This window comes from Balaenoptera physalus, assembly GCF_965194825.1.
Source record: "Balaenoptera physalus genome assembly, chromosome: 1".
In the NCBI taxonomy this organism is placed as follows: domain Eukaryota; kingdom Metazoa; phylum Chordata; class Mammalia; order Artiodactyla; family Balaenopteridae; genus Balaenoptera; species Balaenoptera physalus.
The window spans coordinates 47,423,596-47,444,330 of NC_138882.1; the positions used below are offsets into that span (position 1 = coordinate 47,423,596).

The 20,735-nt window shown below is 40.7% G+C and overlaps 1 protein-coding gene across 2 annotated transcripts in view; it reads left to right on the forward strand.

Moving 5' to 3' along the window:
• The window catches only part of COLGALT2 (collagen beta(1-O)galactosyltransferase 2), a 141,143-nt gene that overhangs the window by 13,911 nt on the left and 106,497 nt on the right, over positions 1-20,735 (forward strand). The gene's annotated exons all lie outside the window — the stretch shown is intronic.

Sequence of the window (20,735 nt, forward strand, 5' to 3'; positions counted from 1 at the left end):
AAAAGCAGGTATCAGAGGGTGAGAAGTTGGTGGCCAGGTGAGCCGCTAAGGGGCCTGTGGAGGAGGAGGTGGACACTGGCCAGGGGAGATAGGCCGCCAGGTACATGGACAAGAGGCCTCTGGTCTCTTGAGGAAGACAGAGCCCAGGTCACTCTGGGGCAGTTTCTGTCTTGTGTTGATAAAGGGAGCTGTCCACAGACAAGACATCCTTAAAGCCGCGGTTGGGCACAAAGGGAAAAGAAAGGATAAAGCAGTAGCTGGAACTGGCAGCCTAATGGTACCTGGTGGGAAAGGTGCAGAGGTGAGAAAGCAAACATGAGATATAGTGCAGCACTGTGCTATACACTGCTTTACTATATACCCTGTTATACGTGACGGCTGCCACGGAGAAGGGCATGTTATGTGGAAAGTAGGAACGTTGATGCAGTCAGATTTTAAACCAGAAGGATTTTTTTTTTAACCATTTCAATACCAAAAGAAAATTTCACAAATGTCAGTTCTTAGGTGCTTTCTTCAAAAGAGATGCTTTACAATATAGTGTTGGTCTTTATGCATTGTTTAGTTTTAAAGAACATCACAATAGTTGCTATAGGAAATTAGTGAGAGGGGAAGTGAGTACGAGGCACAGGTTTTGCTACCTGATGTACAGACATTACCCCTTTTATCATATAGTAAACTTTTAAAAGATACTATCATCCTTATTTTACAAACGAAGAAATTGAGGCTTGGATCAGTTCAATAACTCAGTCACAGAATTAATAAATGGTTAAACTGGAATTTGAACCCAGGTTTGTTTCTAAAGACCACCCCAGAAAAGATAAAGGGAACATGGTACAGTATAAGCAAAATGTATATAGAGCTACAAATAAGGAGACTTGAGTTGTTTTGTCACTAGCTTGACATGTAGTTTTGGGCCAGTTGCTTGGGATCCATAGACCTCAGTTTTCTCATCAGTAAAATAAGGGAATAGGAACAAGTGATTTCAAAAATCCTTTCCAGCTCTTGAATTTCATAGGTTTTGTGATATGATCAGAATCACTCAGCAGTGATTGTACATCCTGAGTTCCCTGGATGTTCCAGATTCTATGGTTGTTGGTGTTCTCTTTAGATGGGTAGTATTCTCAATTCTGCTTAGACCTTAGGGATCTCTTTTCCCTTACCCTTATTCGTGGTCCATGTGACTGTACCTTTATGGTCTGTGTTGGAAAGTAAAGGAAGAAACCCAAGGCTTGGGTAAGGCCTTGGGCAACCCCTGCATTAACCAGCCACTAAAGACTCTTCTTTGAGTTCTGGTTTAGAAATCTTATATAATTTGTCAGGTAATAATCATAAAATGCCAGTTTTTAAATAGTCCTTTACAGCTTTCAAAGTACTTTCATCAACTAGTTATCTCATTTGATCTTTACTACCATCCTATAAAGAAACAAGATTATCTCCATTTCATAGAAGATATTGTGTCTAAAGTAACTTACTGAAGATTATATTTACTTGTTAATTTTACAAATATTTAATAATAAGAGGTCACAGTTCTTCTAAGCACTATACATTCATTTTCTGGTTTCCTCTTCACAATAACCCTATCAGTTATGTCTTATTATTATACCCTTTTACAGATGAGAAAATTGAGGCACAGAGAGGTTGTGCAAGCATGTAAGCATGTGCTCCCAATGACCTTCTTTTGTGAGAACCAGGTACTATGCCAGGTTCAGGCTGGAAAAGATTGAATAAGATGTGGCTCCTCACAGATAAATATGGCTTTTTTTTTTTTTTTTTTAAACTAGGCAGTGTAAGGTGATCTGAATGGCATTTATAGCATTTGGGAGAGTGACAAAAGACTTCTATATAAATCAGATTGGGGCAGTTGTGTGGTCATGAAAGTTTTTTTGAGGAGAGTTGACACTTAGTTTGAACTCAGTTTTGAAGGACAAATAGGAATACACAAAAACCTGGGAAGGAAGGAGGGTTCCAGAAAGAGGGAGAAGCATGGAAAATAAAAAGGTACTGGAACATTAACCAGAGCTTCCTATCAGGGGAAATAAAGTGAGTGGCAGGTCTAAGTTTTGCAAATCTCCAAACTCATTGCACTGTACCCTGGAGCTGCTGACTTCATGACTAGCGCTAGAGGAGTATTTGCGGGGAAGGTGATGGGTTATAACCCTCCAGGAGAGGCAGTATCTCAGTTTAGGATGCTGCAGTTTTGAGGGGCTTCTGCCAATGACTTACTCTAGTCTCTCAGTCCCAAGCTCTCCTCAACATTCCGAGATGCCAAACTGGCTAGTCTCCACTCTGCAAGGCCAGCACGTGCTGAGGTCAAAAATGATCAGTGCCAAAAATGGCCAGAACTTCATAAAACAGAACCATGTTGAGTATAGGGACTGGGCTGCCAGCTTCCATTTCATCTTATTTTAGTAACTCTGTGCAGACTCTCTCTTCTCATTCATCTGCTTACTTCTAACAATGGCTGGAGGAGCATCTGATAAGTCTTCTTTCCTGTATGAGTAATTGAGACCCTGGTTCAATGATCACATTCAGATTTCCCAGTGGTGTGATTTTTTTTTTGCCTCTCACCTAAAGTTCTAGACCAGATCTGCACTGAGTACCAACAAATTGACCTGAAAACTTTTTCAGAGGATGAGTGCAGTTATCTCGGTATCAAGTTTATTTGGATTCAGCTGAATTAAGGAAAGTTTATATTTTAGAGATACTTTGTACTGGCAAAAAGGAAAACTTGTCAGATTTACCTATCTGATCTCAAAACCCCACCAAACGAATTGTTTTCCTTCAGATACCACAGTTCTGTGATAAGGAACTGAGATGATCCTTGTGTTGTAATTAAAACCGGCACTGGGGTAACGGGGATCACTGCTGTGCTGCGATGAAGGGGACGGGTTGGCATTGTAACGTGCGGCAGTGCGCTTGAGTGGGTTCTCTTTAATTCAGTGGAGCCATGAATAGTGGCCTTAGCAGTAGAGGGAAGGCTGACCTCATCCCCCTTCCCAAGCCTATGATTAAGGGGGGCAGTGGCAAGTAACATGATAATGGAAAATGGAGCAGGGCACAAGGAAAAACATTTGACCCAAAAGATACATTAAGTTTGTCTTTTGGGAGAGCCTGCTATTCTGTGTGGGAAGACGGTTGCGATTCACAGAGTCTGTGCAGTCACAAGGCAGTAACTATCGTGTAATTACAGAACAATCTGGGCATTTCATTTGGTAGAGTTTTGAAAAGTAATATGTATGCTAAATTGAAAACCATCATACGGCTTTTAAATAGAGAGATGTTTCTGTTGACACAAACATTAACAATGGTGAACTTCTACTTGTTCTGGGGTACTGACCCTGACATTTTGCACACAACTTTGTGGGGTGTATGGGGACTAGCTTGGATTTATCTCTACATTTTAATGCCCAACCAGTAGCATTTTGGTGAATGTTTAACTTGATACACTAATACAAGTGTGTTTATAAAATGTTCCAAGCTACTAGTAATGCTAGTTTTCCTCAGTGGTGAGAATGATGTCACATTTTATCATTACAATCTTGACATTAAGTGTTTATGTTTTCCCTCTAGACAAAAGTTTCAGCTCATGGCTGAAAATGTATATGGTACTTTGGTCTGCTTCTCTCCATTAGTTTTTTTCTCTCACCTTACCCCCTCCTTCTCCTTATTTTTCCCAGCCTGGTAGTTTAGTACGGAGGGCAGAGTATGCAGCTTACAGTCAGATAGACTAGGGCTTAAATCTCCTGTGTAATCATGGGCACATCATGAAGCTCTAAGCTGAGCTGCCTCATCTGGAGATGACTAATAATAACACCTACCTCAAAGAGTTATTATAACAAGCAAATGAGATAATGTATTACAATGTCTTTTACACACATGCTACTAAATAGATAATAGTTGCTATTTCCTATACATCTTTTCCTTTTTGTCTCATCTCCATTACCTTTCTCTTTGCAAATGAAAATTTTAAAAAAGAAAATATGTTCAAAAGAAGCTCTGTTTATTTTCTTCCTTCCAACAAAAAGTTATCAGCATAATGGAAACTAACATTCATGGAGGGGCTCTTCTAAACTCTTTGGTAGGATAACTGATTTACTCCTGACAGCAACCCTAGGTGAGAAGTGTCATTACTCTCTTCACTTTACACAGGAGGAAACTGAGGCGCAGAGAATTTAAATAACTTGTCTGAGGTCACAAGGCTAGTGCACGGTGGAGCCAGGATGTGACTCAGGCAGCGAACGTCGTAGACTGAGTACAGATGCTCTGTTTAAGATCAAGAAAAGACCAATTAGTTCTAGGTTTTGCTTCTGTCAGTTGACCCACCTTAGGAAGATAAGAGTGCCAGTGTTTTCTTTCAAAGAAGAATGGCTCCTTCTGCTTGAATGGCACAAGGGACTCAGTGGCTCCCTTCCACTGTCTTGATGATTTTGTCACTTAGGCACTTTCTAGTTACTAAACTCTGTTCTGTGTTGGTAGATTTCACAGAACAGAACGAGACTAAATATGTGGGTTGTACTTAAATATGCAGGTCACTTGCTATGATCACAGCTATGCAGCAACAGAAAGAAATTTATCACGTATTGCTAGTGACAAACGAATAAGGCCTCATTATTCATATGCATGGTGGCTGCAGCATTTTGGTAAGACAGAGGGTCAGTTTTTCAGCCTTTTTAATTAGTGGTCTTGGATTTGGTTGACACATAAACTCAACTTTCTTCCAAATAGTCGGAGACAACTATCAGTCCTCCCTCCACCGTACAATTTCAAAACACAATTGGACCTCAGAATTATATATTTCCTTTGGGTAAAAACTGAAGTCACCTATCCTTTTTGCTCTAGTTTAGACAGATCACTTGCGGGTTAGAATGGATGCCTAAATTGTCCTGGATCTATTTTATTAATTGACTTCCATAGGTGGGGAAACCAAAGCACAGGGCAGTTAAGGGATGTTCCCACAGTATATTACATAATGAATAAGTGTCGGAGTGAGATAACAGATTTCTAGATTTTAAACCCTATATGGCTGTTTTAATGTTGAGTATTTTATAAGGAATATAGCTCATGGTTAAAGGAGCATACCAGTTATTCTAAGCAGGGTTTGGTTTTACGTACTTGTCTTCAACTCCTTTCTCCAGGTGATTCTACAGCCAGTGCATGGTGCATGTTTATGACTCCAGGCACATAAGCATGCTTCCCATGGCCCTCTCTCTTGACTGTCTCGGTGGTCGTAGGAATGAACAATGAAAGCTTTGTAACCTGAAAGGCTGTTGGTTGTGCCTCGGTCCTTCTTCCAACACTTAAATGTCCTCATGGGTCCTATCACGGTGTGGCACTGTCTTCAAGTCTAAGGCATACTGTAGTAGGACCATTATAAGGCTTATATAGGGACTATAGTAGGACTATTATAAGGCTCATTTCTGCACATTTCTTCAAATAACATAACAATATACAGTCGAGTTAAAGTTTGAGAGAAAATGATTAGCCTGTAGTTTGGTTCTTAGTTCTATTCCCCAGTTACCATATTATGAAGAGGTTTCACTATATGTGTTTAAATCATAGCTATTATTCATCAGGAATTACAAAGTGTGTGTATTGTATACGTTTTGACGTTTTTATTCTCAAAGGAGTGATCTGTTCATTTAATTGCATTTACATTGTTAGCATATCAAAAATTGCTGATTTAAAAGAAGTTAAATCCCTTAGAGTCCTTGTAGGTTTATAGTAATTTAATTATTTTAAGCATTTTCTTTCCTGACGTTTTCTTTTTTAAATTAAAAAATAATACTCTCCCATAATAAAACTTCAAAGAGTGTGAATGGGAATACAATAAAAAGTTAATCTCCCTTCCACTCCATACCACCTGCTAGGGGCAACCATTGTTAACAGTTTCTTGTGTGTCATCTAGAAACTTTCTGTGCATATCCATATATACTTTTAAGTGTTAACCCAAATGTTGGTTGGCCAAAAAGTACATTTGGTTAATGAATACGTTCAATAAAGTTCTTGGTGAAAATGAGTCTTTTCTTTTTACTTAAAACCGAGCAAACTTTTTGGCCAACCTAATAGAAGCGTTTGATATATCCTGTTCTACACAAATGTGATGTTTTTAAGTCAATCTCTCTATCCCAGGTTTTTTAAACTCTGCCATCCCACCTGTACCTATGTCCTGGCTGGCACAGTGAAAGCCAGCTTCACACAGCACCTGTTCCAGGTAGTTACTCTGAATCCTCCCTGATTATACCCATCTTGCTCTCTTGTTCTGGTGTCTCTGGCCCCCAGAAATGTGGCCCTTAGCCCATTAAAAAAAACTTTTTTATGAAGCATAACACACATCCAAAAAGGGCATCTATCATAAATGTATAACTAGATGACTTTTCACAAACTGAACATGCCAGAGTGAGCAGCACCTGCCCCACCAGGCCTGCATTTGTCCACAGCAACAAACAGTTAGCCTAGTAGCTGCTGTACCCCGGACTTTGTCCAGGCAGTCAGGTCCCCATCAAGCCCACCCTCTGTGCACCTGCGATTGGCCTCTGCTGTCTGGCCCCTGTAGGCATTTGGGTGGTGACCCTTGCTCCCTGCTCAAGCTCCTCAGGAGCCCTAGGACTCAAGTAGTAACTGCTTTCTAGAACCAGCAGGCTTGGCAAGCTGCCAGTGAGTGACCTAGTAGTAAAATGATCAGGTTTGTATTACTTTTCCCTCGGCTCTCCATTCCTATGGTGGGAAAGCTATGCGTTTATGTTCACAAAAGTAAAAACCGTCTCGTTATAGGCAGTAATTGAAAAGCCATGCAGAGTAGAAATAGAGTGGCTGTAATTAATTCACTGGAACCTGCTGCTGTCCAGAGCCAGGAAAACGCAGCATTTGTGGTTGGTGACATTAGCCAAGTCTCTTGTATGAATTAAACCTTAGATTTGGCTGCAGGGCATTTCTTTTCCTCTCTAGGAGCACTGGACAGAAATCATTTCGGACTTAAGACTTCCCGTAATAGCCTCATGACATCCTACCAAGGCTGAATTTATGATATCATAACACACTTCATTTAATCGAGACAGTAATTGTTATTATTTAGTTGTTTGTCAAGTTCAGCAAGCCGAAACCTGTCCCCGACTTAATTGGCTTAGCTGATGAGATCGTGTTCCTCTGCAAACATAGTGCAAAGTAATCCTCTTGGCCCCAGAATTTTTGATTAATGTTTCAACACCCCTTAGAAGACGTGCATTTCAAAAACATAAGTGATAAGTGATGATGCTGGGCTACACACCCCTAAGAAGAGGGCAGAAGGCTGTGTGTGGGACCAGGCCGCTCTGATGAAGCAGCCCCATGAGTACTTGATTCAAGTGATAAATCGCCTACATTGGAAGAATTCTTTACCTCCTGGGTTTGATCACTTCAAAGTCTATTGAGGCACGTGTCAGGCTGGAGAGAGGAAGTTCCTTAAATGGAGCTTTCCCCATCCACCACCCACCCTCCCAGCAAAATTCATGTGCTGAAATTCTAACCCCTAAAGATGATGGTATTAAGAGGTGGGGTGGGGGGGTCTTTGGGAGGTGCTTAAGTCATGGGAGTGGAGCTCTCATGAATGGGATTAGTGTTCTTATAAAAGAAGCTCCAGAGAGATCCCTCACCCCTTCCACCACGTGAGGACACAGCAGGAAGTCCACAACCCAGAAGAGGCCCTTCACCAGAACCTGACCATGCTGCCATCCCCATCTTGGACGTCTAGCTTCCAGAACTGTAAGAAATAAATTTCTGTTGTTTATAAGCGACCCAGCCTGTAGTATTTTGTTATAGCAGCCCAGATAGACTAAGATAGCTGTCAAGCCCAAGGAAACCATGAAGGTGGCCCAAAGTGCCTACATTTTAGTCAGTAAAGAAGTAGAACTCTTACTTTCCATCCCCTTTCCTTTCTGAGACTGATTGCATACATTTTGGAAGTGGGGAGGGCAGTGGGCCACGTCAAGCTTTCCTGTTCTCACAGGGCGAGAGATGATTCTGAGAAAGGGGAATACATGGATGTATGTTGATTGACATTCTCCCTAAAAGTCATATTAAGTGAGAAATTGCCACTTTTCAGGGCCTCGGGAAAGGCAGGATTTTCTGGAGACTAACAGTGGAACTTAAATTCCTGGGCTGTCTGTGAGAAATATGGTCATGGGCATTTGGGGCTATGGCATTTCCAACACAGAGTCCCTTGCTGGACTGCTTTTTAGTTTCTTGGTTTCCAGCCAGCCCCATAATCTGTCCAAGCTCCACACACCACAGTGATTATGGCTGAGACCCGCCAAGATAGTGGAAAGTTGCTGCCAGGTGGAATCAGGATTTTTCATGTCATCACTGCAACATTGAATAGTAAGCTTATATGCAGCTCCTACAATGCTGCATTCCCTCTGCTAGAAGCAGGTGGGGTGGGAGTGCATTCAGACAGTCAGACCGTGTCTTACGTTTCAGATGGATTTTGTGGAGTTGGCCTTTAAGGCTCAGCATACTAAAATGTTTTAGAAAATTACAAATCTCCTCTCTGCCTTTCCTCAATCTTGTTAGACTTTAAGATTTACTGGACACATTGATTTCTATCCTAGAAAATTCTCTTTAGCAAGATAAACTATGAATTTCTAAAGCAACAGACTAAAAAAAATTATATGCATCCTTTTATTTATTTGACCATCATGGATTGTCTAGGTGGATAAATTCAGGTAATCATGTTGAAATTAGTAGTTGAGGTGGCCTCAAAGCAACTCAACCCCATTGGTCAAGTTCATTGGCCATGAGTGGACGTGGCCCTCATCACTCTTCTGCTGACCTTTTGCTGTAAGGCTGCTGGGCTTCTACGAGTGGTTCCTAAATACTGGTTCAGGGGCCAGCTGTATCACAACACCTAGGACATTTGTTAGTTACATAGATTTCTGTGCCCCGTTTCAGCCACATTCAATCAGATGGCCTGTGGCAGGGGCCTGGGAATCTGTGTCTTAAACACGTGCACAAGTAATTTATATACATTTCTGGGTCTGGGAACTGCAGGAGATGAGCTCCCAGAAAGCCCCATGAAAAATAGGGGGCCCTCATGGAAGGACTGAAAGCTGTATATGTGTCTGAAGTACAGGCCGTGGGATTTTCAAAGCTTGGTAAGTTGTCCCACACTGGAATCTTCTAAAGCCTAGGTTCCAGATGCGTAAGCAATCAAGAAGGCCAAGGGGTTTCTTATTAAGAGAAGTAGTAATGTACAGGATTACAAAGAAGAGGCTCTGCCAGACACATCATCTGTGTTTTTTATTGAGTCGAGCACATGTGTTCTCCAGCCTTCCAATAGCGGCTATTTTTTTTTTTTAATTAATTAATTTATTTATTTTTGGCCGTGTTGGGTCTTCGTTTCTGTGCGAGGGCTTTCTCTAGTTGTGGCGAGTGGGGGCTACTCTTCATCGCGGTGCGCAGGCCTCTCACTATCACGGCCTCTCTTGTTGCAGAGCACAGGCTCCAGACGCGCAGGCTCAGTAGTTGTGGCTCATGGGCCTAGTCGCTCCGCGGCATGTGGGATCTTCCCAGACCAGGGCTCGAACCCGTGTCCCCTTCATTGGCAGGCAGATTCTCAACCACTGCGCCACCAGGGAAGCCCTAGCAGCTATTTAAAAAAAAAATTTTTTTTTTTCTTTTTAAAGCAATGCTCCAGATTACCCATTGTATGAAGTGCCTTGCACTGGGGCTCAGTATAAAGTGACACTCCCTCAAACCCTTTTCTTTGCTCAGGTATCTCACATCATGAGCTCATTAAGCACTTAGGTTTATAGAAGGAAGGATAGCTATTGATGAACATCTCTTAATAGACTGGAGGGAAATCAAACCAGTGCATTTCCTCCAAATAAATAGTAGTCATGTGAACCACTTCAGTCTCCATATCCCCTCATCTTGATTCTTTTGTTGCCGGCATTTAATTTTCTTACCTTTGATTTTCTCTCTGGCATGCCTTTAAAAACTGCTCCCCTCATTTGGGAGAAGAATAAACAGTCTATTAAATTAGCTTAGTTGAAGTTCAGCCTTAACTACATGATATTACAAAGTCTCTAACCTAGTGTCGTCACCGGTTATGAAACCAAAATAGAACTTTTGGGATATTTACACTATTGGAGTCCGCTGCACAAAAGATTTTTCCGAGTTTGTCGCTGCTGCACGAAGGTGTGTTCAGAGTTGATATAGTAGCATTATTATAAGCTTACCAACAGGCAGCCTTCTCTGGGGATGATCACAACTCCACTGATAAATCTCATACAGTTCCACACCCTCGTTTCATTGTGTCCTTTAGGTGACAGGTCTGTCACAAATCCCACTGTAAATGTCCTCAAGCTTATGTGTCCCATTTTCTTTTTAAGTCCTTTTCCTTCCCTGAAATGTGAGCTGCATTCTACAGCTTAATGCCTCCTGCCAGGGAGATAATGATCAGCTGGGGAGGAAGATGAGGCCAGGTTGCGGGGGGGGGGGGGGGGGGGTGGGGGGGGGGTGGTGCGGGGGGCGGGGGGAGGGTGGTGTGTCTCCAGAACTGTTCCCTCCAGCCAAAAGCAGCCTCTTCCATTTTCCCCCCCCAGTATGCAAATGTCCTCATTTTGTTATTTATGTTGCCTTGTGAAAGGACTGGGAGGCATCGTTTGTTTGCTCATGCTGTGTCACTTAGAACAAACCCCTTATTCCCTCTGGGCCTCAGTTTCTTCTCCGTAACGTCAGGGAGATGTGCCAGACTTGTGGCTCTCAAATGTGGCTGCTTATTAGAATCATTTGATGAGGTTTAAAAAAATCCTGATGCCTGGGCCCCACCCCCAGACCACTTAGGTCTGAATCTATGGGGTAGGACTAGGGCAAGTGACATATTTTGAAAACTTCCCAGGGGGTGATAATGCGGAGCCAAACTTGAGAACCTGTGGATGAGACAGACGTTCTCTCGGGTCCCTTCCCTATCTGACATCAGTACCCCCTTCATGGAGTGAGTAAATCTAAAGAATTTTCATGAATCGTAACTCTGCACGATTGATGTTTCCTGGACCCTCAGCCCAATTTTAGATCTTTTTCGGAGTGACCTAAAAAAAAATATTTAAGTTTTCTCGGAAGCTCATTTGTATTTCACCCTGTTGTGTACTGTGCCCAAGGATGTTCCCTAATAGTGTCATCTCCTGTGGAAGGCCTGTGCCACATGGTGACTGAACTGCCAAGGGGACGACGTGGCAGCAAGAGGGCTGGCCTTGAGGGCACAAATTGGAACTTCTCAGGAAAGGGCTGCGTGCACCAGGTGTAGAGCAGCTGTGACCGAGGGCTTCCTTCCTGCGGTACACAGAGGCTGCCCCTTGGCTAAGGAGCTGCGGACATCAAGGCCTCTAAGCGCATCCAGCCGGGCTGCGGCCGTTCAGGATTACTTCCCAGTGTGTGTTTTGGTGTGTTGCCCAGCCTCTCTTTCAGGCGTTCTGTTTCATACTAGTGTAGGGCCTCTAATCACCTCTGGGTATTGGATTTCTGATGTTACTTTTAATGGCTTTGGATTCTAGCTTCTTTTGTTTCTAAATTTGCATAAACAGTGCTGCCTTTGTCCTGTGGTCTTGACGCAGCTTCAAAGCCTTGACTGGGCATCAAAGATACACTGGATCCTCATTTCTTAGGCATCAGATTGCAGCAATGCCAGAAGGTGACTGAAGGTTACAGCCCCACTTCTGGGCCAGTTTTCTGTCTCCCAAAGATTAGATGCTGCCAAGTCCCCTTTGATAATGGTGCTGAATCTTAATAGCTTTTCCCAAAGCCTGGGCAAATACGAGTGAACTAAAGGGACGCTGCTGGCATTTGAGGAGGAAAGGACAGCAACTCACTAATATTTACTGAACTCCCCTACCCCATGAGAGGCAGATTATTAAGAGTCCCACTGGGAAGCATGAAGTCCCAGACCCATTGGCCAGTCTTTGCTGATGTTGGCATGGTGACCGCCAAACTCTCATTTTCCCATGCGTCTTATCAAAATAAAGGCAGTAACTGAACTCTCATTTATCCATGCATGGATTGTCTGTCTTTTGGATATACAGAGGCCAGCTTTTGATAATGCACCAGCTTGGTCTAATCATCCAGCACCCCCTTGAACTCTCTCTCTCTCTCTCTCTCTCTCTCTCTCTCTCTCTCTCTCTCTCGGTGCCACCCAATAGTTGTGTGTTTAGACAATGGAGAGTGATTTTTATCTCAGTAACATTCCACATAAGGCATTCCAGTATGAGTTTTATCTGGTTTCTTAGCTGTTGGCTCTTTTGCATCATCTATGCCATGCCCCACCATATTTTCAGATTTTCTTGAATTCTCTGCCTTGCCTTGGTCTCCTTAGCTATACCATGAGTGCTGGATAGGCTGATCTTTAAAGATTTTTCTAGCCATAGCATGCTATGAATTTGCAGTTCCACCACTGATACCATGAAAAATAAAACAGCTTACTCTGTTGCCACATTATTTAAAATGCCATTTGGGCCCTTGTTTCTTTATTTGTACTCAGATATAACTTTTCAGTAGTTTTGACTTATCCTTGTCTCATATCCTTGGTGAATAGACTGATGGTTCATATCTACATCAAATTATAAAAATTAAAATTTTTTTTTGCCCTTTGGGATGGTTAATTTTATGTGTCAATTGGGCTGAGCACGGTGCCTGGATATGTGGTCAAGCATTGTTCTGGATGTTTCTGTGAGGGTGTTTTTGGCTGAGATTTATATTTAAATTAGTGGACTTTGAGTAAAGCCTTCCATAATGTGGGTGGGCCTCGTTTAATCAGTTGAAGGCCTGAATAAAACAAAAGACTGACCTCCTCGAGCGACAAGGAAATGTGTCATCACACTGCCTTTGGACTTGAATTGCAACATTAGCTCTTCTCTGAGTCTCCAGCCTTCTGGCCTACCCTACAAACTCTGAACTTGCCAACCTCCATAATTGCATGAACTAATTCCTTAAAATCATTCCACCTCTCTCTCAACAGATAGATATGAAGTAGATATATTATTTTGAGGTATATATTATATATATATATATTCTCTCTCTCTCTCTCTCTCTCTCTCTGGCTCTCTAGCTATCTGTTCTATTGGTTCTGTTTCTCCAGAGAACCTTGACTAACGTAACCTCTAGCCTGAAAGAAAATACCATCTCTTTCATGAACAACAACAGCCAAAAGAAGGGCTGTGCTGAGAAGAAAAAGAATGCAGAGAATTATGTCAGAAGAGATAGTTCCAGATCTGAAAGCTAGGAAAACCATTGCTGTGGGCACCAGGGATGGAATAGTTGTGGCATGAGTGTATATATTGACTTTTCTCATGTGTGCAAAATAAGTAAGTGCAGGTCTTCCCTAGAAGGTCCCCCTTTTTTTTGAAAAGGCAGAAATAGGAGTTGGACATTTGCCATTGTGGTGGGAAACAACATATGTGTTTGTTCTTTGCAAAAGCTGCTGGCCAGCGTGCAGACCTGTGTGTTTTGCTCAGTCTACCGTGTGAGGGAATTAGCTTGCATGTGCACTTTGGGGTTAGGAGAACCTGGCAATGGAAGTCAAGTTTCAGCAGGCTAATGGGCTATTGCACTGAAGTGATAGCTCCTCCCCAGGGAGAGCCTTTACTTCACAGTGGTGTCATTTACCGTAGAGATGCTGAAGATTGGTCCGGGCTGACACCTTCAGAGGCCAGGAGCATGAGTGCCTGTGAAAGGTCCTTGTAACATGGAGCTGGTTGGGGCCGTGTCCTTCCTTGCTGATGCTTTAATGTAGGAGCAGAAGAGAAAGTTGATTTTTTGTAAATAGGCTCTAGAAAGATAAAATCAGGCTCTAGAAAGATAAAATCAGGAGGGCAACAATTTTCTTTCCAAAGAGAGTTCTCATTGGTGTCTCTGACTTATATTCCTGGGGTTCAGCCTCTAAAATCAAATTCTTCCTTTTTTGGACTCAGTAAGAAAGCAGTCCTGCTGGATCAGAATTATCCTGAGAAAGCACTGCTCTTTGGCTGCCTCTCTCAGCTCTCTCTGATCTTGGCTACTCAGCTGATACTCTCAAGCTGCAAGCTAGCTGCCTGCTTGCCCAGCAATCTAGCCAGCTGTTTTGAGTTTCTGAAGTAAGATTTTTCTAGGATGCTTTCATTACCCTGGGGTTCAGGCATGGTAGCATAAAATGTGCCAATGAGTTTTTTTCAGTAAATGTGATTTAAGGCACAGAAGGTCAATTTCTGCCCTGTAGTGAAGTGGATTTTGAAGCTTTTCCTCTCTTCTGTGTAACAAGGTATCTGAGATTTGGTGTTGCTTCTCCTAATCTGTGTATCATCTGTCTAGTTTTAGATAATAAATTGCACTGACATTCTGTAGCTTTGAGCTAGAAAGCAAATAGTTTCTCTAAAAGGAGCACTTCATCTTTTTGATGTCAAAGGAGAAGCAGATAAATAAACCACAGTCTGTGTTTCACCTTCTGAAATCATTTCTCCGTAGCAGATTTTTGAGGTTCTAGTTAAATCTAGTTAGCTAGAATCTAGTTTGAGATTCCAGTTAAATCTCACTACTTTTACTCCTATTCTTACTAACATCATAGATTTGGCTCCATTTTCTCTTTTCCAATCCTTTCTTTTTCAGTTTTTCAAAGCAGCATTTTTCTAGGTAGGTCTTAGTTAGTTTATTGATGGATTGATCTGTTTATTTAAATATAGAATTAGCAGTACTAGAAATGCAGGTGTCTTATCCGAAATAATTAGGAGAAGCTATTCTTCGCATCACCTTGTAAAAAATGATTATGAATTTAAAAAAATCCAGACAGATAATTCTTGTTTTCAGCAACTTAAAAAAAACTGTATTTGCCTTCCTTGGCTTTTGATCCCTGAGAAGACCAAGGTTACACATGGCTATGGTCTGTAGTTAATTTCACCCTGGGTGGTAAAATAATACACTGTGGTTTCCAGACCCCGGAACAATCAACTGATAACAAGTGAGGTCATTTTTGGTTGAAGAATTGCATATGTCATTGTCTCAAAAGACACATGGGCTGCAGATCCTGTCTGGGGACCTGCTTCCAAATACTTGTGTGAACTCCTCCCAGCTCAGTTTGAACTTGGCCTTAATCTTACTTTTACACTTCAAAGAGCTTGAGTGCTGCATATCCCCAACTAAGTAGATAGTAAAACAAAACCAGCAACCTATTGTTAAATGAAAAATGAAAGGGACAACAGTAGTCATTTTATGATTCTTTTCATCTAATTCTGTCACTAAGAAGAAATTCATATATTTTTTCAGGCTCCATAGAAAAGTAGAAAGCTTTGATTATTTCTTTTAAAGTGTTTTAAATATTGAAGTAATATGTAAAAATATAAGGAAGGTGTATGGGTATTTGCTTGCCTTACCTTAAAGGCCTGCTTTTTTAATAGTGAACTAACTGTAACCAGTGGTATGGTAACCAACCTCCATGGTGGCCCCCAAGGGTCCTTGCCTCCTGGTGCTCACTCTTTCCTAGTCTCCTCCCATGCCGCCTCACATGGCCAGTGGCATGGGTGGAAGTGAGAGTGTGTGATTTTCAAGGTCAAATCATAAAAGGCATTGCAGTTTCTGCCCCAGTCTCTTGGATTGCTTGCCCTGAGGGATGTCCCCCATGCCATGAGGACATCAAAACAATCCCAAGGAGAGGTCCATGTGGAGAGGAACTAAGGCCAGCAACCAACAGGCAGCATCAACTTGCTGCCATATGAGGGAACCACCTAGGAAGTCAGTCTTCCAGCCCAGTGCAGCTTTCAGATGACATCTATTTACAAGCTCATGAGAAACGTCAAGCGCAAATGTCCTAAACACCTGACCTACACATCTAAGAACATAAGCAATGTCATTGTGTGAGATGCTGGGTGTACAGATATAGACTCTGCATCCATGGAGCTTCTGTTGTACTGGGGGAGAGCAATGACAGACAAAATATAAACAAACCAGATGATTTTAAAAGATGTGTTAAGGAGGAAGTAAAACAGGATAATGGGGTATAGATGAAGTGCTTGGGTAGAAGAGTACTTCATATATAAGGTGGTCAGAGAAGGGCTTTTTGAGAAGGTGATACTTGAGCCAAGCCCTGAATGATGAGAAGGAGCCACCTTGGCAAGAGAGGGTAGGACTGGAGACGAGAAGGGGAACCAGGCAGATTCCTAAATCAGAGAAAGGTTACACTTGTTGGAAGAAAAGAAGAAGGCTGGTGTGGCTGATCTGTCTTGGACTAAAGTCAGATTTGCCCTCTAAATGGCATACCATTCTTCTTTGGGCTTCTTTTTGGGGAAAATATGGTCAGTTTTCAATATCATCAATAATAGTATAAAGTTTTTATTTTAATTCTTAGCAAAGTGTGTAACTTATACAATTAAACCCCCACCAGTTAGTGGAAATAAATGTGCTGTAAACCTTTGAGTATTACGTCAGCAAATTCTCTACTTTTTCCCTGCATCCTGATTACACAGTGGAATGTTCTCAAAAGACTTTTTTTTTTCTTCTTTCTGTATGTCACCAATGGCAATACCATTACTAATAGGATTCAGGGGACAGTATTCATAAAAAAATTAAAGTGCTTTGTTTTAAAATGACAAAATAAAACTAAACACAACATATAACCCCAGCAATAAATGAAGACATTCTACACAGCCATCCAAAGAGTGTAAAAAAACAAGTGAATGCTGGACATCGCCAGTTCTGCATATACCTCTTTCTTAAACCACAGATTAGGAGTGTTGAAAGAATGCACTAAGCTTAGGGCATGCATCACTAAGTGTTAGTTGCATACTATTTGCTGTACTTTAATTTGTTTTCTTGAGGCATGAAGCACAATTTTGCAAAAATACGGATCGGTGTCTTAGATCCTGCTCTGTATCTTCCCGTGGAAATCATTTGAACACAGTACACTTTTGATGTCCTTGGTCCCTCTGTTAACATCACAGCATATCTCATCTTGATTATAAAGAACATTTCTCAGGTCGCCTCTAGACTAAACAGAGCAATTTGTTTTGGGTTTGCTTCAGTCTGTGCTTAATTTCTGAGTTGCAACTGTGGAATATTAAACCCCTTAAAAACTCTTCTATCCGTTTCAAATGTTTGAGGCTTTGATTTCTTTATCTCCTAAAACAGGAATGAGACCACCAGACATAAAGAACGTGAATTAAAAACAATCTGCTTTTGTTGAATATTTATTCTCTTTTTATTCTTCTACTTTGTCAATTAATGTAACCGAGAGCTATGTCAGGCTCAAGTACAGACAAAGGCTCCTGATTACTGATTTAAAAAGAAAAACTCTGCAAATCAATATTCGAGTTATGTTTTCTGCATAAACGCATTAGCTCTGTGCTGGAGAAAAGTCTCAGTGGGTAATTATTTCAGACCAGTGAGCTCATAGCTGTCTGCTTGGCAAAGCTCAGCTCTGGTTTCTTCATGAAAAATAAGATAACTGCCAGGACTTTTCTGTCTCATACCTGAGTCTTCACAAGTACTGCTTGTCACCCCTTAAGATTTAGCTTCTTAAGTCGATGACATTTCCTCTGCCTCTCATACAGTGTAACCACGAAGTGAGTTGATACTGAGAAGCCAAAAATCAGAGCAGAGAGCAACAATTTAGTTACTTCAGAAGCGAGAGGCACATTTATGGGGACTGGGAGAAAGGACTTGAGCCGTTCAAATTCAAATGTTCAGATTTAAGACGTTTCAAAATCTAATCTCTAATAAAGTTAATAATTATAATCTGGTTTACTTTAAGCAGGTATATGGTTCCACAGAGATCTCTTTTGTTTTTTAAAAGCTTCCCTAGCTCCCCTACATTTGGCATTCTTACTGCTTGCTTCTGGCAGAAAAATATTTCTTCCTTCTCAGTTTATTCTGATTCCTGCTGTCTGGAGCACCTTCCAGCATATTAATTTATGACTTTGAAAGATCACATATTTGGTTTTATAGGGGCCTCTGTGTCAAATTTGGCTTTAAAATATCTTAAGCTTTTTCACTTAGGTAATTTGTGCAGTAATTCTATGTATATTTTATTAAATATCTAGGCTTTGAAGGTAAAGTGAAGAATGTGTGTAGTCTGAAAAAGGGTTACACTGTTCCTTGATTTGATTAGCAATGAGAAGTTTCCTATGAATGAAACCATTGTTAAGATTTGTTTTCCATTTTGTTTACTTTGCGTCTGAAGATGTTTTGAAGCCTTGATGTCTGGGACTGGAATTCTTTATGTGCTTCCTAGGAAAGGAAATATAACATGCCATTTAGAACAATTAATACCAGAAAAGCAACATCCTTTTTGCCCCTATAATAATGTAGTGGAACAAACCACGCATCTCCCCAGTTCAAACATAATGAGATGGGAAGAAGAGGTGTTCATTTTGTACAAGTTAAATCTCTCAGATACAACTTTTAAAAGTAGTTTTATTGTTTTCAAATACATATGGTAATTAGGGTAATGCTGTTGCTATCCTTAGAGAAATCGTTAAATTAATATATGGCAATTGTCTGCTTAATATCTTTATTGTTGGTATATGAATCAGTTTTCTAAATAGTTTATTATCTTATATAGTACTCTGCAATATAGTACCCTTCACCTAATCATGAGAGCTAATATTAATTGGATACTTACGGTGTACTGAGCATTATGATAACACTTCCCATGAGTTAACTCATTCAGAGCTCACAACAACCCCATGAAACACCTATTATTAGCTGTAGCCTCATCTGACAAAGGGGAAACTGAATTGAGACAAACTAAGATTTTTCCAGAGCCATAGACTTAGTGGCAGAGGGTGACCTAACCCAGGCCAGAGGCAGATTGACTTGGAAGTTAAGCAAGCTTAAGCTTCAGTCCCCCTGCTGGGGTCCCATTGCAATGTATTCCCATCTGTTTTGGTAAAACATGCAAAGGGAAAATATTTCATCAGCAATACAGCATTCTGTAAGACCACATAGCCAACTTGCCCTCCATCCCTCTTCCCCTTATTTCGGGTGGTGATAGAGTGGCAATGGTTGTATCTGGGATCTGGTTAAGAGGAGGCTGACTTGGGGATGCACTTAGTTTGGGGATAGTGGGAAAAATGTGGTTCATAGTCACTTCCATGTACAGTTTATTACTCTTGTGGTCGACTTGACACACAGGTGAAGGACCAAGGGTTCTGCTGTGTAGCTGGTCTCAGAAGTAAGTGAGGTGCAGAGGAGCAACAATAATTGAAACTTGTCTCTGGAAAATACTTCCAGTCATCAGACATGAGAATTTTTAAGTGGATGATTTAGTTCTCTCATAAATTCCTGGGCAAAACAAAACTTCTCTTCTGTTAGAAACATACTTGGTAATATAGTGAATACAATTGAATATAATAGTGTCCGAAGCTATTGGACACTTCCTTTTTTCTATGGGAATCACATGGAACAGAATATATCAGAATTGCCCTCTGAAGAGCACAACCAGAGGCAGTGTGTCTGAGTACATGGACGTTTTCTGCATCCCAACACCTCAGCTTGTGTTCTAGCAGACCGAAGGCATCTTGGCTTCACAAAGTCTGGCAGATCCATTTGAAATGGCATTCAAAACTGTTAGCAACACAGTGAAATGGCTTGAAAGCTTTCTACATTATTAATAATAAAAAGCAAATTTCAGCCAACCTTAGTTGAGGAAAGACTAAATTATATTTCTCTTCTCTTTATACATGAGATACTGTAAAATAATTGCCATATGAAGAGGTGATCAGAGTTTTTTAAAATTTTTTATTAAATTTTTTAATTGAAGTATAGTTGATTTACAATGTGTTAGTTTCAGGTGTACAGCACAGGGATTTGGTTATATATATATTACATATATATTCTTTTTCGGCTTCTTTTCCCTGATACAAAATATTGAGTATAGTTCTCTGTGCTATACGGTAGGTCCTTGTTGGTTATCTATTCTATATATAGTAGAGTGTGTATGTTAATCCCAAACTCCCAATTTATCCCTCCCCATCCCTTCCCCTTTGGTAACCATAAGTTTGTTCTCTATGTCTGTGGGTCTATTTCTGTTTTGTAAATAAGTTCATTTGTAATTTTTTTCAGATTCCACATATAAGTGATATCATATGATGTTTGTCTTTCTCTGTCTGACTTACTTCACTTACTATGATAATCTCTAGGTCCATTCATGTTGCTGCAAATGGCGTTATTTCATTCTTTTTTATGGCCGAGTAATATTCCATTCTGTATATGTGCCACCTCTTCTGTATCCATTCATCTGTCGATGGACATTTAGATTGCTTCCATGTCTTGGCTATTGTAAATAGTGCTGCACTGAACATTGGGGTGCATGTATCTTTTCAAAGTAGAGTTTTCTCTGGATATATGCCCAGGAGTGGAATCACTAGATCATATGGTAACTCTATTTTTAGTCTTTTGAGGAACCTCCATACTGTACTCCATAATGGCTGTATCAATTTACATTCCCACCAATAGTATGAGGGTTCCACACCCTCTTCAGCATTTATTATTTGTAGATTGTTTGATGATGGCCATTTTAACAAAAATCTAAGAAAATAAGTTTATGGAAGTATGTCAGGTAGTTAATAAAATGTTTTTTTCTGGATTTTGGATGTTTGTGGCATTTCTCAGCCTTTGAAAATTTCTTATAATGACTTGATTATAAAACAAGTTTATTAATGTGTTATAATTATTTATACAGTAATTTTCTCATTCTAAGTAAATATTCACTTTCATACTTAATTTTACATTTGGAATCTTGTATTTCT